This window comes from Macaca thibetana, chromosome 14 (assembly GCF_024542745.1).
Source record: "Macaca thibetana thibetana isolate TM-01 chromosome 14, ASM2454274v1, whole genome shotgun sequence".
Lineage (NCBI taxonomy): Eukaryota > Metazoa > Chordata > Mammalia > Primates > Cercopithecidae > Macaca > Macaca thibetana.
In genome coordinates this window covers 45,052,340-45,070,310 of record NC_065591.1, presented here as the reverse complement: position 1 = coordinate 45,070,310, position 17,971 = coordinate 45,052,340, and the positions used below count along the sequence as shown (strand labels likewise).

General features: G+C 35.8%; 1 protein-coding gene across 3 annotated transcripts in view; it reads left to right on the top strand.

Moving 5' to 3' along the window:
- Window positions 1-17,971, top strand: part of PRMT3 (protein arginine methyltransferase 3) — a 128,817-nt gene that overhangs the window by 24,101 nt on the left and 86,745 nt on the right. The window lies entirely within an intron of this gene.

The following is a 17,971-nucleotide window of genomic DNA, read 5'->3' as shown; positions in this document are numbered from 1 at the left end:
ACTATGGCTATAAATATGCTAATTCTAATAATGTAAAATTAAAAACTTGATACTTAGGGTAATACTGACAGGACTCCCTACTTACTAATATATTTATTATATGTTAGTAATATTTTCTTTAGCAAATACCAATTATAAAGACTAAGAGTTATTTGTCTTTTTCTTTTGTGACAACACTAGTCCATGTACCTCCTTCAAATTAAGTAAATTCCAAAGTTGCTAAAAACAAAGCAGAGTGGATTTAGTTTATTACCCCCTAAAACTTTTATTCTCTAAAACTCTCTGTCTTTTGAGTATTTAGTTGGGTTGATTTTATAGTTGGCTTATGACCTAGTAAGAAGGCCTTTATTTGAAATCCAGCTGTCACAACTGAATTTCTTTCCCTATGTGCTTAACAAAAGCACCTTACATTTGGAACTTAGGAGTCATTTCCAGAATACGTAATCAATAGGAGGCTTCTCATAGCAACTTTTAAGTGATTCTTCAACTTACACTGCTGTTCCACTCTTAAGATTGATTAATGTTAGCCGGGCATGGTGGCTCATGTCTGTAATCCCAGCACTTTGAGAGGCTGAGGTGAAAGGATTGCTTGAGCCCAGGAGTTCACTCTGTCCTCTATAAAATATGTTTTAAAATTAGCCAGACATAGTGGTGCATGCCTGTAATCCCACTTACTTGGGAGACTGAGGCAGGAGGATTGATTGACCTGGGGAGGTGGAGGCTGCAGTGAGCTGTGATCATGCCACTGCACTTCAGCTTAGGTAACAGAGCAAGACACTTTCTCCAAAAAAAATTTTAAAAATTTGATTAGTGTTGATCTTTTCTGATTAGTTAAAACATTTAAATATGATTATATAAAATATTTAAATTTGTTTAGATTTTATTTTGTAACTAGAAGGATAGTGTTGTGGTTAGAAGAACAAGTTTGAATCAAGCTTGGGATGGAGTCCTCACGCTACCATTTAACCAGTACTTGGAACTTGAGTTAAAGTACATCTGGCGTGTTAGAAATCTCAGTTGTTTCACTCAGTTGTTTCACAGACTTGTAAGTTTCGTTTGTGGTTGTAAGTAAGATGCATGAGTTATAAGTAATACGTATATATAAATCAGTTTGGCCTATTGCCCAGCACATAGTAAATATTTTGAGATGCGTAAGTTATAAGAAAGATATACATATAAATCAGTTTGGCCTGTTGCCCGCCACATGTTAAATATTTGGAGCATTAGCTATGGTTATTATTAACAAATACCAAATCAGTGTTAATGGAAAAATTGCACTGAACTTGTTAGGTTTTTCATAGATAATGGTTTGTGGTTGTGATTTTTGTATTGGAATATGTATACACACACACACACATATATGTTGCAATTGCAATTATAGAATTGCACATACATATATATCAATAGATATCTAGTCAAGCTTTTTCTAGTTCTTATGATACCGTTAAGTACAACATAGTCATTTTGGGGGTTCCATAGAAAGTACCCTCAATTGCTTATTCATTGCCATCCAAACAAATATGAGAACCACTGTCCCAAAGACGAGATTGTTTTAGAAGAATTCTCAAAATTTTATTGTCGATAGTAATATTATGATGAGCTATTTCTACTAGAATTTCTAGTCTTATGAAAGCTATTTCTATTAGAATTTCGAGTACATTTATGAATTAGTCAGTTTTTTTACTATAGCATGGGACTAGATGTGCTCTCATTTTAATTTCTTAACTCTATGAAAGAAATGGAAAGGAATTATAATACACTGTTTCATTTTATTTTACAGAAGTCCTGATTCCCATTGTCTTTGTAGAAACATGTTTATATAATGATTACACCTAAAATTCATCGTTTATAATATTAATATTTAGTGCTAGAGTATACAGTGTCCAAGCTTCTTAGTAAAATATTTAAAATGTTTCTGACATATACGTTTGACATTCGATTACTTAAAATAATGAGGAAAATGTTTTCTGACAAATTATTGCTAGAGGGAAATTAATTTTCAGTCCTTTTTTCTTTGCAGTCATCTAAACACTTCATGATATATTACTTTTGATCTAGAGTTACAGTTTTGGAGGAACAAGACAGTGGAATTAAGCATGTTTCTGGTATATTGATGAGCTCCCAGCAAAAACAATTGCTTAAAAAAATTATATTTTATGATTTTTCAAAATAAATGATAAACTAGTCTGTGTAACTCTTTTAATTTAATACCGGTATTAAAAACCTTGAAGCTATGTTAAAATATTATTTAAAGATATTCACAGTAATTCTATCCAGATTTAAGAATAATTTTTTTTCTGCCCACATAATCCTAAATATTTTTATTAGTTAGAAGACCTTCTAAAATATATTTGTCACCGGTGCAGAGCCCACAATGGTTTGGGATTAAGTCTTTGTTTTTAAAGTCTCCGGGAAAGCTACCAACTTACTTTTAATCAAAGGATGGGTGTCAATTTGCATTTATTAGTATTTTTTCTGTTAAGATAGCGTCTTCAACATCAGTGGGCAAAAGCAGAAATGTGAAAGAAATATGTCCCTGATTCAGCAAGTGACATCTGCAGTCACAAAGGAGTGCTTTTCCATGTACTCAAAGACAATAATAAATTGCTCCTCCCATCTCATCTTTAGGTCTTTCACTTATAAAGCCAGAGCTAACAGAATGTCTCTTTAGCCATACTTAGAGGATTCGATACAAACGTGTTTTTGATATTTAACTTAAAGTTAACTCAGCTAAGTAAGCACATAACTAAAAGTATTTTAACAAGATGTTTATATGGTAATAATGAGATTAAAACCCAGCAATCTAATCTAGCATAATAGCTTTTCATTAAAATTACTAGGGTTCAAGATATCTAAGACCCAAAATTTGAGCTCTGTCAGTTTCTCAGGATGGAATAGGTAGAGATATGTGACTTACTTCAATAAGGATCCTCTGTCTAATCATTGAGTCAAAGTACTTGTCTTTAGTCTTTTCTGTGTGTATTTTTGGACAGTTTGATCATTTTGTCAACCAAATTTTTGAATTTCGATCACTAATTTTAATGTAGTGAAGTAGGAAGCAAATACGTCAAACTATTCTTTGCTGTGTCAAATATTTTATGCTTACCAGTGTTTATCCTCTCAATCTTGTAAAGTGTCATTTTTGTAAGATTTCCTGCTAGCTCCAAAGTATATCTAAATCTTTGCTTGAGTGTCAGATGTAGTTATAGGAAGGAAGCATAGATAAAAAGTGCAATGAAGAAATCAAAATCAGTTTCACTACTGCAAATAATTATTTTCTTGCTGTAATGTTAGCAGTCAGAGAAGTAGCATTTGTGACCAAGATTACTACCAAGCATGGAGAGTGTAATAAAATGACTAAACCTTAAGTTTATATTCAATTAAAGTACCAATTTAGCTAAGTGAACATTTTGCATAGAGCACATATTTACTATAAATAAGCTTTTGCAAAAAATAATCACACTTTAAAAAATAATTTTAAAACATTGCACATGAGAGCATATACCTAGAAGCTTAGTGAGGAAAAGTTTTATTATACAACAAGTTCACAGTTGATTCAGAGGGAACAGCCATGTATTGTGACTTTGTGGTAATGGATTTTTAACAAAACAAATGGTATCCACATAAGACTTTTTTTTTTTTTCTAATTATCTTTAAAGGTCCTGCATATGTTCTTTTCTCCCTTTGTACAGTGTGGAAATTGAACAAGTAGATGTATTTAAAGGACTAAAGAAGCAGGCTTATTATTATCTCACGGCTTTTAGTACTAATGACCAGGATTGTACTCTAGTTGCTTATTGAATACCTTGTCATTCAATTCCTAGTTTTCTTTTCAGATGGAAACTATCAAAGGCTGTAGTTGTTATTATCAAGATGCAGTGATATTTGTGTAGATCTTTGTCTCACCTCATGCTAGATGGCCATGTTTAAGATTCATTATAGACATTAGTTTTGCTAATCATTACCAGAGTCATGGTCATCAGAGCAGAGGGAAGCATTTGTTCACCAGATACATTTTGCAAAAATATGAACTTTTAAAAATCTGTTCACAAAACTGTTGAACAGTTATGTAGTCTGAACCTCCCCCCCACCTTTGCTTTGAAGTATCAGAGTTATTCCTGAGAATTCCTTAAAAGGATTTTTGAAATTTTCAGCTGTACATGACAGTAGAGAGAATGATATGAATTCCTGTGTGCCTATCACTCGTGTCTACATTTATCAATTTTTTTGCCATCTTTTTTTATCCATTTCCCTCCCACCTTTTTATTTTGTTTTTGTTTTTGTTGGAGTATTTTGAAGTAAAACTTATATATCAGTAAATGTGTCCTAATACATTTGAGTGTTAGTGCATGAGAACATTTATTGAAAATGACTAGCACTCAATCTTTAGATACCCCAATTTAATAATAAAATTGCTAACATTAATTTAGTTTTTTCTATTGACTCTCCTTTGGTGCAGGTATAACTGAATCTCTTTTGATGTAGATTATTATACCTATTATAGAGATTAAGAGGCTGGGCATGGTGGCGTGTGCCTGAGGCAGGAGAATCACTTGAGACTAGGAGTTTGCAGCTACTAGTGTGCTAGGATTGCACCTGTGAATACCCAGCATACTATAGCCTGGGCAACATAGTGAGACTGTGTCTCTATAGTGGGTAAGAATGAGTTCCCAGGCAGCCTGACTCCATAGCTTATCCTCATAGCCAGTTTGCAATTCCTTATCTCCATTGAACTACTTACAAGGTATGTATTGGTTATATTCAGTAGTTTGCTTTACTTAAAACCTACAGATAGTTTGAAAAGCACGCCTTTTTGTTTTGGATAAGCCAACATTGTACTGTTTCTTCAGAAATGTTCTTTGCCTTTTTTATATTGTGAAAAGGTGTTATTTTTATAGTGTTCATATGTGTCTCCTTTGTCTTCCTTTTGAAATTTTAAAATTTGGAGTGAAATACCTTCTATTCCTCTGTGAATGTACTTCTAAAAGAATATGTACGAAAGTTAATTGTTAATATCCCCACAGTTTACTGACTCATTATTCTAACCAGTTGAGGATGCCACATAGCATGCTCATCTCAGCATCCAGACATGACTTGAGTTCTAATTTTTCTTTCACTAATTAGCTTTATAATAATGAGCAAATTACACAACCCCTTTAAGCCCTGATTTCTTCGTTTATAAAATGAGGTTGATAGAGTCTCATAAGATTGTTACAGGAATTGTATCCATTATGGTGCTTTGCAAAATGGCTGGCCCTGTAACTGCTTACTAAATGTTAGCAGTAATGATAATCATGTTAATTATTAGTAGTGGTCATACGCTTGGCTTGGCATCAGTGCCTCAAATAGTATTTTATGTTTGGGTGGTTATGTTTCATTTAGGACATTTATTGCAGCTATCTTGTCAAAATGTGACTCACTTTTTTGTCTTCTATTTCACAATCTCTATTCTCTTATACCATAAAACGTCAAACTTTAGTCATACTCTGTACTCACTCACCTCTCTTGAACTCTGTTCTCAACTTCTCTGATACTTGTCTATTCTTGTTTATTGAAGCTTTCTGTAACATCAGTCAATGAAAACAGCTCTTCTGGTTAGCAGGCTCTAAGTTGTCCTTATCCCTTCTGAGGCCCTTTTCTCTGTCAGAAGTCTGTATACAGCAGAATATCTTCTGTTAAACTCCTCAAGCCTACATCTCTAAAAGGCACTTTAAATTCTAAAAGATAGATATTTTTAAAATATACAGTCTTTTATTCTTTCAAACACATGCAACTTAACAATCCTTGGATTATGTTTAAAATAATTTTTGGCTAGGCATGGTGGCTTAAACACTTGTAATCCCAGCACTTTGGTAGGCTGAGGTAGGAGGATCCCTTGAGACCAGGAGTTCAAGACCAACCTGGGCAAGATAGCAAGAACTGTCTTTACCAAAAAAATAATAAATACTACTACTAACAATTTTTATCTCCTTTTTATTTAAAAAGGTGATCTAGCATTTCTAAAGAAATGAGTTTAGAATAGGATACATTTTGGTTATTATTGTAAACTGACAGTATATCAGGCTTTACGGATTAGGCTGGCTCTTCTGAGGTTGCAGACATGAATAAAACAATATAGATTTTCTGAGATGTTATGTTAGTAAGGGCAAATAGGTCCTAAAGTGAGATATGGAAGAGAATGAGAAATTGTTTCTTATTCTTGCTATCATACTTTGGACTCTGCAGTGAAAGATCATTTCAGCAACATAAACTTACCTAAGGATAGCAAAGCTATTCAGTTGCCAGACAATTGTATACTGTGTTTATTACCCTCGGGAAGCACAGGTAGCTTCTGTTTAATATTTTTAGCATTATCTTGGCTGCCTTTGGTTTCTCATTGACACAGCTAGGGAATAGCTCATTATTCAGACTTTCAGATGTTACTGCAGAAGAGTTTTTAGAAGGTTGATCCATCATATGGCCACAATGCAGTACACTCAATCTCAGTATGACATTAAAGATGCAATCTTTTATATTGCCTGTGTCTAGAATACAGTTAGAAAGGAAACATTAAGGAAAGTCTAGAGAATATTTTGATTTATTGTCATGTTTATGTAGGTGTCTTTCTCTAGACACGAGGACAGGAGCTTTATCCTCATCTTTTTATCCCTAACACCTAACAAAGTGTCTGATGTACATAGTAGATGCTTAGTTAAGGTTTTTGAGTAGAAGTAAAGTATCTTAAGGTAATGATTTTAAAGATGGTGGTGGTGATGGTGGGGGTGTGTGTGTGTGTGTGTGTGTGTGTGTGTGTGTGTGTCTGTCTGTCTGTGTGTGTGTGTGTGTGTGTGTGTGTATTTTGGAAAAGGATTACAAAATACACCAGCAAAAATTCTTGAAATAAGGGATGCTACTTCGTATTTTGTTTCTAAATTTAATAGAAATAACAGAAATGTGAATTAAAGCCAAAGAGAAATTTGAACCACTGATGAGGCTAAAATAGTTTTTTTAAAAATTTGTTCTTCAAAAGCCATAGAACTCTGGTGAAGGTCATGAAGGTGATCAGACACCTTACAGGGAAATTAAATTTATTTCCCTTCCTAGTATACCCCGAAGCCCCCTTAATTTCTAATTCACCCCAGTGGTTCTGTCTTTATGGGGTACATTCCATGACCACCCACTAGTTCAGTGATTTACTGGAAGAACTCACACAATTCAGTATAAAGCTGTACTCACAGCTAAGATTACAGAAAAGGGTATAGGGCAGAAACAGCAGGAAAAAGATACCCACAGGCAAAGAGGTCACAGGCAGACTTCCAAGGTGTCTCTCTCTTTTTACACAAGAGTTACCCAAGAGATTTACTCCCCAGCTTCATACCTCAGAGGCACATGTGAGATGTCTCTACCTAGGGAAATTTGCTTGAGTCTTAGAGACTGTAGTTCTTAAAGCTAGCGGGTCAAGTAGGCATATTTCCACCATGTGACCAGCCATGGTATATACCCAAACCAGGTAATAAGTGTGCATGATGAATCTTTATGTTTACTTTAAACATGTCGTCAACTTGCTTCATCTAAACCTACTGCTTCAGGTAAATGGAGTATCATCATTATTCTGCAATCATATGAGTGATCTAGGCGTTCTTGTTCTTAGAGTTTGATCAAGAATCATTGCCATGGCTATAGAGATCTAAGCAAGAACTGAGTAAAACAAAACAGATCTGCTGCATTCACTCATTTTTTCCAAGTTGTAAACTTGGCCTTCATACTTGACATTTTCTTCCCCTTTACCCAACATACCTGTTGGAGACAGAGTCCTGTTGAGTATCCTTAATGGTTCTCAAATGTGTCTCTCGTCTATCTATGATGTTTCTCATGCGTTACTTTACATTCTTAGATCTCTCACCTGAATTAATGCATCTGCACTTAACTGGACCAGTTGTTTGTCTTTGCCTCCCACCTCTCTCCTCTGTTCTCTGTAGTGCAGCCAGACTGATTTCCCCACTTGATTCTCCTCTACTTTAAATAAAAAGGAAGAAAGAGGGGGAAAAAAGATATTTTTGTATTGGGAAGATGAAAGGGATAAATTACAATGATTCTATCAGAGACCACTATCAACATTTTGGTATATTTCTTGCCACTCTCAAAAGCCTTAGGTCACAAAGATGAAATCCATAGGAATGTAAACTTTACCAAAATATCAGCTCCCTGTGGTGTGGCAGGAATTTTTCTTTTTTTCATTCATTGATGTGTCCCAATTACCAGGAAGGGGACCCAGCACATCCTAGGCATTCAGTGTAAGTACTTATTCAATGAATGAATTAATTAATCAATTTTTAAGATTCAGGACATTATATATTCAAAGCCAGGTAAATCATTATCACCAAAGCCTGCAACCCCATTGTTTCTGATAGATTCCAGATGACTATTTTTATCTTTTTTCACTTTATTAGAACTGAGTTATTGCTAATTTCAAACAATAAATGTCCTCAGTGTTAGTAATTCCACAGCTACACATTTGTAAATAAAGATGATACATTTGGGAGGGAGCAGCTCATAGAATAGCTTTGTTATGGTTCCAGGTCTATGCCCCATACCTTCTTGGTAGTTCATTCCTTGTGGGATGTGTGTAAATCTGCCTCCAGCTTCATATGTTTAAGAATTCTTGCTTTTTGTTGACATTTATTAATGAAGGACTAGATATTTTAATAAAGGTAACTGGTATAGGTTTTATCTCTGAGGGGAAAAGGTGGAGACTGGTCAGTTTACAGTTACCCCAGTAATGTTTTAGTCCCTTTATCACTCCCACATTGTATACCTCTTGTCTCCACTGGTTTGTGTTGTGAAGAATGGCTCCACATCCACTATCATGCTCGCTGATGTGTGCACTGAGTACTGGGTCTTTCTTCACAGATTTACCAATATAATTTCATTCCCTTTTTTCTCTCAACTAAATTATGAGATTCTTTGGTTCTTTGGTATTCCCTTCCAAAATCTCCATGTATTTATCCGTGTCTTACATTTTATATTATTGTCATTTCACTGTGCTTAGGGAGCAAAAGAGAAATAAATATGTATACATCAATGACATATTGAACTGAAAGTAAATGAATAGTATATATTGTATCTATTATATCTATTAGGATATTCCCTTCTTCTCCCCCATAAGCTATCATCCATATATTCTAGGTGAACTTTACATGTGTTTTATCACTAACTTTAAATGCATTTGATAAGGTATTCATTGTATGAACTCACATGTACTTTCTGTTGCTTGCTTGTCTGTCTCCCCACTAGACCATCTTCTTCCTTAGAACATAGACCATATCTTTTACCTAAATCACGTAGGGAAAACGTAGATTGAAAATTTAGTCCCATATTTCTTATTCCAAAGATCCTGAAATGACTCTTCATTATCTTTAAGTAAAATCTAGACTTAAAGATAAGTCTTAGCATTACCTCTAAATATCCCCCAGCTATGTCACTGTATACTATCTCTTGTTGCTCTAGTCATACTAAACTGTTCAAAGTTCTTTAAATTTACTTCTCTCTCTCTGTCACACACACACACACGAGGCAGTTGTGCACACACACAACCGTCCTCTACCCATACCCATACACATCTTTGTGTATGCTGTGTCCTTTCCTGGCTAAGCTCAGATGTCACTTAGATAAAGATTTATCATATGAGCTTCCATAGTCCCCAATCCTGTTTACCATTCTGTCTCTCTTAGACCATACCCTTAAGTGCCTGGACTGTGTCTTTTATCTCTGTATGCTTTGTACAAGATAATTAATCATGATGATGTCCCTGTATCATGAAGTGAAAGTTAAATTGCTACTTTTAAGATAGGAAATAAGATAGGAACGTATGTGTTCTAACAAAATTTCCCCTCAGAAAAAGTTGATAATTTCATTTTTATTGGATTATTTAAGAGAATTACTTAAAGATATCCTTTTTATTACCTCATCATATTTCTTTACATTAGAATCATGGTAGTTTTTCAGTAGATGTTTCCAAAGATAAAGATTCATTTGGCTTATATTGAAGTAGGGTTTAGTGAGTAGCCACTTGAGAACTAAGTAAAATCTGTATATTTTTTTCACAAATGGAAAAAATCAGGTGGTGATTAAAAGTCTTATGAAAGGTTATCTGTGTCGATGATATCTATTTTAATACAAAACTAATGGGAATTATAAGGCTTTGTCTTTTTTCCTGTGTTTCCTTTTTAAGATTAAATCATAATCTTTCTTGTTATAGTCATATTTGAACAACAAATAATTACTGATGCAAATAGGATTATGACTTGTAGCAGACAGTAAACAGGCCTAGCAGATGGTCTCTTACAGAACACAGATCTTGTTTCCGCATAACCATTCTGAAGATATTTTTAAGCAATGGGAACATTTTTCTCTTTTAAAAGAAGCTTGCCTTCAGTTTTCTTTGAAGCGTTTGTCATTGTTAAAGCCTTAATCAGTATTTCGGTAAGCAACAAGCAACTATAGCAATTTCATCAGAATTTTATTAAATACTGTTTTGAAAAAAAACTCATAAGCATTTCTTTAAAACTTTTTGTATGAAATATAACATGTAAAATGAGTACGTAAAACATCAATAAACATGTTTAATATGCATAAGTATCCATAAATAACAAATGAAATTAAACATATAGTAACCATCACCCAGGCCAAGAGAACTTTGCCACCAATTCAGAATCCCACCCACCTCCACTGCTCTTTCTCGATCAGATGGGCTACTATGAACAATTTTATTATGATCTGGTTTTACATGTGCCCTGGTGCACACATCTGGGAGGTGTATACTTACAAGTAGAACTGTGGTCCTTAGGGTATACATATCTTCAGATTTCCCAGATATTGCCAGACTATTTTCCAAAGTGGTTATACCAGTGTATCTTATACATATAGTATGTAGCAGTTCTGGTTGGTATTATCCACCTTTAAAAAATGTTTCCAGTCATTTGTGTAGGAGTATCTCATTGCAATTTTAATTTTTGTTTCTTTGATTGCTAATGAAACTGAGCACCTTTTCATGTGATTGTTAGCCATTTGGATTTCCTTTTTCTGTGAAATATCTGTTTATGCCTTTTGCTCAGGTTTCTTTTGAGTTGTGTCTTGTTTGTGTATTTGTAGGCAATCTATATATATATTTTGGATTTGAACTGTTGATAGGTTTTATGTAATGCGAAAGTTTTCTCTCATTCGTGTTTGCCTTTTCACCCTCTTTGTAATATCTCTCAATGAATTGAAATTCTCGGTTTTCATATGGCAACATTCTTATTTATAGTTGCCACTGTTTGTGAGTTGAGTAAGGAATCTGTACCTTCACTGAGGTTATAGAGGTATATTTTCTTGTAAATGCTTTATAATTGTGCTTTTTACTCTTAGGCATTGATTTTTGTATATGGTATGAAGTGGTGGTCCAGTTTTGTTCCTTTTCTTGGTATTATATTTAGATGACCCAGTTGTCCTGGTCCCATTCATTAATCTTTGTACTTATATTATCATTTTTATCAAGAATCAAGCATTATTATATGAGGCCTGTATAACCTTTACACTAAAACTCCACTAAGGCAGTAGGACCAAAATTCACAAGTCACTCATTCATGAATGCAAATGCAAGAATCCTAATAAAAATATTGGAAAACTGGGCCAGGCACAGTGGCTCACGCCTATAATTCCAACACTTTGGGAGGTCAAGGTGGGTGGATTACTTTAGACCAGGAGTTGGAGACCAGCCTGAGCAACATGGCGAAACCCTATCTCTACTAAAAGTACAAAAGTTAGCCCAGCATGGTTGCACATGCCTGTAATCCCGGCTACTTGGGAGGCTGAGGCAGGAGAATCACTTGAACCCTGGAAGCGGAGGTTGCAGTGAGCTGAGATCGTGCCACTGCACTCTAGCCTGGGTGACAGAGCAAGAGTGTCTCAAAATAATTTGTGTCTCAAAAATAAAGGAAAACTGAGCAATAAATTGGAAAGTAAAGTTTATTCTAGGAATGGTTAAATATGAGAAAATCAGAAAAATCTATTGAGTGTGTCTCAAGAGATGCAGTATAAAAGTCTGATAAAATTTGGTATCCATTCAGTGTATCTATGTATTTAAAACCATTAGCAAACTAGAGTTAGAAAGCAGTGTCCCAATATGATAAAGAACAGGGTCCCCAAACCCCAGGCTGTGGACGAGTACCTGTCAGTGTCCTGTTAGGAACCAGGCCACAGAGCAGGAGGTGAGCAGTGGGTGAGTGAACATTATCGCCTGAGTGCCACCTCCTGTCAGATCAACGGGGACATTAGATTTTCACAGAGTGCAAATGCTAACGCTGTTGTGAACTGCATATGTGAGGGATCATCAGGGATTAGATTCCTTACAAGAATCTAATCCCTGATGATCTGAGGTGGCAGTTTCATCCCAAAACCATCTCCCATCCACAGGTCCATGGAAAGATTGTCTTCCATGAAACTAGTCCCTGGTGCCAAAAAGATTGGGGACTGCCGATACAGAGTATCTATAAAAACAAAACCTACAGCCAGTATCTTGATGAAGCAGTGAAAGCATTCTCTTTAAGTTCAGGAATAGGACAAGGATACCTTTCATCACCTCTTCTATCCAACACCATAAAGGAGATCCTAGCCAATGCACTAATATGATCAAAAGAGAAGTATAAGAATGGGGTATGAAGAAACAAAACTGTTTTTATGATGTTTGTGTATGTTTATGAATATAGACATTAGAAAGAATCTATAAACAAATTATGATAAAAGTATCAAGATGCTGAATACATAATTAATCAGAGTTTATTATTATTTTTGTTTATTTGTTTGTTAGTTTGTTTGAGACAGGGTCTTACTTTGTCATCCTGGGTGACTGGCTGGGGTGCAGTGGCAAAATCATGTCTTACTGCAGCCTTGACCTCCCAGGCCCAAGTGGTCCTCCCACCTTGCCTCTCAAGTAGCTGGGACCACAGGCCCATGCCACCATGCCTGCCTAGTTTGTTTATTTTTTGTAGAGACAAGTTCTTCCTATGTTGCCTAGGCTGGTCTTGAACTCCTGGGCTCAAGCAATCCTCCCATCTTGGCCTCTCAAGGTGCCGGTATTATAAGCAGGAGCCACCACGCCTGGCCTATTGTTAATGTTTTTAACCTCCTCCCAGACAATGCAAGGACATTAAGTCACTTTAAATGGAAAATTCACCCTGGGGATGAACATCCCCCAATAAATGTTGGCTGTGAATCATGGGTCAGCTGTTTTAATTTCTTCCTCCCCACCACCTTCTGACCTTGATCATTATCTCCTTTCCATATATTTCTCAGGTGTCTTTGTTTTATTGTTTTCTGCAATCACTTATGCAAAGAATAAGTTTCTAAAAACCCTTAATGACCACCAGGATTTGACCTGTCCTCTATAAAGCTTGTTAATAATTTCTTTGTAGAACTCCCATCTGATTTCTCTTTTTTACATCATTTTTCAAAAACCATTGAGTCCTTCTCAGTGAGCTGGGGTTTTTTTCCCTTGTCCTTTCTTTCCTCTCATTGATTTTCCTTTTCCTTTCTATGTTAAAAACTTCGTGTGGGCCTCATGCTTGTTAACTGAGCCAGTCAATCAGATAGTGCCTCCTGAATATTCTCTTGGCCTCCTAATCGTAAGATTACATAAAGTATATGAGAATGGAGAGTTGCTAATTTCTACATACATCGTCACCTCTGTCCATAGCATTAAATTCTATTGTTATAAAGCCAATCTAAGTTCAGTTGTGCTCCTAGCATGCCTACTCCTTCAGAAGGACTGTTTGCTTTATATGTGGGGAAGAGAGTATGGCAGTTACCTCTCTTGGGGTAGGTATGCTGCAATCCTGCTTTTACTCACTGTAGCAGATTGGTTGTCATACCACCTGGAAGAATCTCTTCACAGCCACTTGGGGATCAATCATCAATCCAGTTACCCCTTCTACTCAGCAGTATATAAAGTGAGTGATGTGTTTCCCTGTTTATTAATTCTGAGAATTTATGCCAGTAGTAAATGTTGAGAGTTTATGCCAATAGTGAATCACCAGGATTTTCTGGTATTTCTCCGTAAAACAGTTTCTTTTCTTTTTTACTGAATACTCTCAGAACATAGTAGTCCCCGAAACTTGTCCTCTAGCTGTTTGCATTGTCTTTGTGGCAACTCATAGTTTTAAGTTCATTACTTTCCTAGTGAATACTTCATCTTTCCAGGTAGATGTAAAAGCTTAAGAAAGTCTTTCAGTGAAAGGAAAAACTCTCTCTCTTGCCACGATTTCCTCTTTGAAAGGACTGACATTTATTAGAAACTAGTAACAGCCAGACAATGGGATTTTTCACTATCTTACCCTCTGCATACTATTCCCTATCAGTCCACTAGCTAGTTATCAAAATCTTGCCATTTCCTACCAAGGTTAGGTAGGCAAACATCCTAGGATTCAATCCTCTGCCAGTTTTTTTTTTAATTCCTTTTTCTGGCTAAAGAAATTCTTTAGCCTTTGTGACTCATGGGTCTGCAAGAGAGTCCTGCACACAGCACCATTCTGAGCTAACGTAGTTTCAAGTCAGACACACATGAACCTAATTACCCAATATTACCGAGAGAGATTACCCAGTTTTAAACTTTATTAATAATTTCAAAGGTACAGGCAATGAGGAGACTCAGAAGAAGTAGGGATTAATCTGGCACATAGAGCAAGGCTTCTTACTGTGTGAATTGATAACCCATCCACCCCATTTGCAGACCTTTTCTACTCCGGGCCAGAGATCGTGTAGCTCATATAGGGAAGGAAGGACTAAAGCAGCTGCTTTTAATATCCCAAATCTCTTTGTCTGGACTTCCTGATTCCCTCTATTATATGGGTAAGATCTGTGGTTCATGTGAGTTAGATTTGACACTCTGATCTATGTATTGACTCACTACGTATGTCCATTTGCTTTTCTCATTTCTTCCTTTTTCCCTGACCATCTAGGACCAGTTTTCTTCTTGAACTAATTTTTTAGTATTTCCTTCATTGTACATTTATGTCAGTAGCCAAACAGAATGTTGTTTGTTGGTCTGAAATGTATTTTGCCTATAATTTTGGGAGATATTTTTCTGTACATACAGAATTCTACATTGGCAGTAATATTGTAGTACAGGAGTTGGTAAACCTCAGTCCATGGGCCAGCTACCTGTTTTTGTAAGTAAAGCTGGAACACGGCTGGGCCTTTTTGTTTACATATTGTCTATTGCCTCTTTCACACAGCAATAGCAGTTGAATAGTTGAAACAGAGATCATATGTGCTGCAAGTCTAAACTGTTTTTACTTCGGCAGTTTAAGAAAAGGTTTACCTGGTTCATTGGTGATATTCTACTATCTATGGCTTTCATTGTTGCTATTAAGAAGTCACTTATCAGAACAATTGTTATTCCATTGAAGACAATTTGCCTTTGTTGATTTTTTGCCTCTGATTTGTTTAAGTATTAAAGATTTTTAAAAATTTAGTCTTGAGATTCATTGGATTACTTTTGTCTGTGGCTTAAGGCTTTTTATCAATTCCAAAAAATTCTCTTGATCCCAGGAGTTTGAGGTTACAGTAAGCCATGATCATACAACTGCACCCAAGCCTGAGTGACAGAGTGAGACACTCTCTTAAAAAAAAAAAAAGGCCAGGCGCGGTGGCTCACACCTGTAATCCCAGCACTTTGGGAGGCCGAGGCAGGTGGATCACGAGGTTAGGAGATCGAGACCATTCTGGCTGACACGGTGAAACCCCATCTCTACTAAAAATACAAAAAATTAGCTGGGCATGGTGGCGGGCGCCTGTAGTCCCAGCTACTCAGGAGGCTGAGGCAGGAGAATGGCGTGAACCCGGGAGGCAGAGCTTGCAGTGAGTCAAGATCGCGCCACTGCACTCCAGCATGGGTGACAGTACAAGACTCCATCTCAAAAAAAAAAAAAAAAAAATTGATATGGGAGTGCAAATGATCAAGAATAGCCAGAAGGATTTTTAAAACGAATAAACTTTAAGGATGTACACTATCAAATTTCTTGGCTGAATTTAAAGCTATAGTAATCAAGAAAGTGTTATATTGGCATAAGAATACACATCTAAATTTGGGGGGCAGAATTGAAAGCCCAGAAATAAATCTCTACATACATGGTTGTTTTTGACAAAGATACCAAAGTAATTCCTAAGTTAGTGATAGTTTTCCCAACAACGTTGAAACTATCTCTGTTGATAGTCTGTCAAACAAAGTTTTTTCAACACTGTATCAATAGTTATTGATATGGGGGAAAAATGAACAAGGTGCATATGGGAAAATTAACTGAAATGAAAGAAAGCAGAAGCATTTAAGGAGAAAACATAGGTGAAGTATTTGGTATAGGCAAAGATTGCTTAGATATGTCACCAAAAGCATGAACTATAAAAGAACAAAATGATAAGTTGGTCTTTATCAAAGTTAAAAACTTTAGCTCTTCAAAACATACCATTTAAAAAATTAAGAACCAAGCCACAGTATGGCAGAATTATTCACTGTACATAAATCTGACAGAATTTGTATCCAGAATATGTAAAGAACTCTTACAATTCTGTAATAAGAATACAACTGGGCTGAGCGTGGTGGCTCATGCCTGCAATCCCAGCACTTTGGGAGGCTGAGGCAGGTGGATTGTTTGAGCCCAGGAGTCTGAGACCAGCCACAATGTAGAGAAACCCCATCTCTACAAAGAACCACAAATATTAGCCAGGCATGGTGTCACACACCTGTAGTCCCAGCTACTCAGGAGTCTGAGGTGAGAGGATCACTTGAGCTTGGGAGAGGTTGAGGCTGTAGTGAGCTGTGATTGCACCACCACATTCTAACCTGGACAACAGAGTGAGACCCTGTCTTTAAAAAAAAAAAAAAGAATTCAACTGACCTGATGTTTTAAATGGGCAAAAGATTCAAACAAAAGAAGACTTGGGAATATGGCAAGCAAGCCTAGAAAAAATGCTTGATCATTAGGAAAATGCAGTTTATAACCACAATGAATTCCTTCTACACAGTGAAAGTTTCGAAGATCAACAATAGTGAGTATTAACAAGGATGTGAAGCAACAGGAATGCACATGTATTACTGCTTAAAATGTCAAATAGTTTATATGCTTTGTAAAACAAGTTGGCAGTTTGTTTAAAAAGTTAGATATACACTACCATTTGATGGAGCAATTCTGCTTATACACAGATGTTTATAGCAGCTTTATTCATTATGATCCAAAGCTAGAAGCAATCCAGAATTATATACACAGGTGAATGTATAAACAAAATTGTGATTTATCCCTGTGGTAGAATACTACCCAGCAGTAGCAAGGAACAAACTAATATACACAAAAGCATACGTGAAACTGAAAATATGTCATGCTTATCGAAGGAAGCCAGGCACAAAAAGAAGCAATACGATTCTGTTAGCATGAAACTCTGTAAAGTACAACTCTAATATATAATGAAAGAAAGAAAATCAGTGGTTGCTTGTGGATGGGGAGATTTTCTCGGAATGGGCACTAATCTTTAGGGGAAGAGGAAACGTTCCGTATATTGATGGTGGTGGTCAGCAAAGTATCTGTTTTTCAGAATTTAACAAAATTAACCTAAAATGAATGCATTGAATTGTATGTAAATAATACCCAATGAAGTTAAGGAGGGACAATTTCTTCTTTGATGGAGGAAAAAAATCCTCTGTAGTTAAAATGTACACTCTGAGAATTCAGAATTTATTAATCAGATATAAACTTAACCAGCAGCTTACATTCACCTTTGTGAAATTAACTGTTGTTTCATATTACAAAAGAAGGGGAGGTTGAAAATATTGCTAATCTTATTAGCAAATGTATAAAAACATCTAATGATTGCCACTGGTCAAGGTTAAATAATTTTTGGTAGTGATAGGATTTCAGGTTTTATATAACACTTAATGTTTTTTTGTTGATAGTGTCATTATTATTTA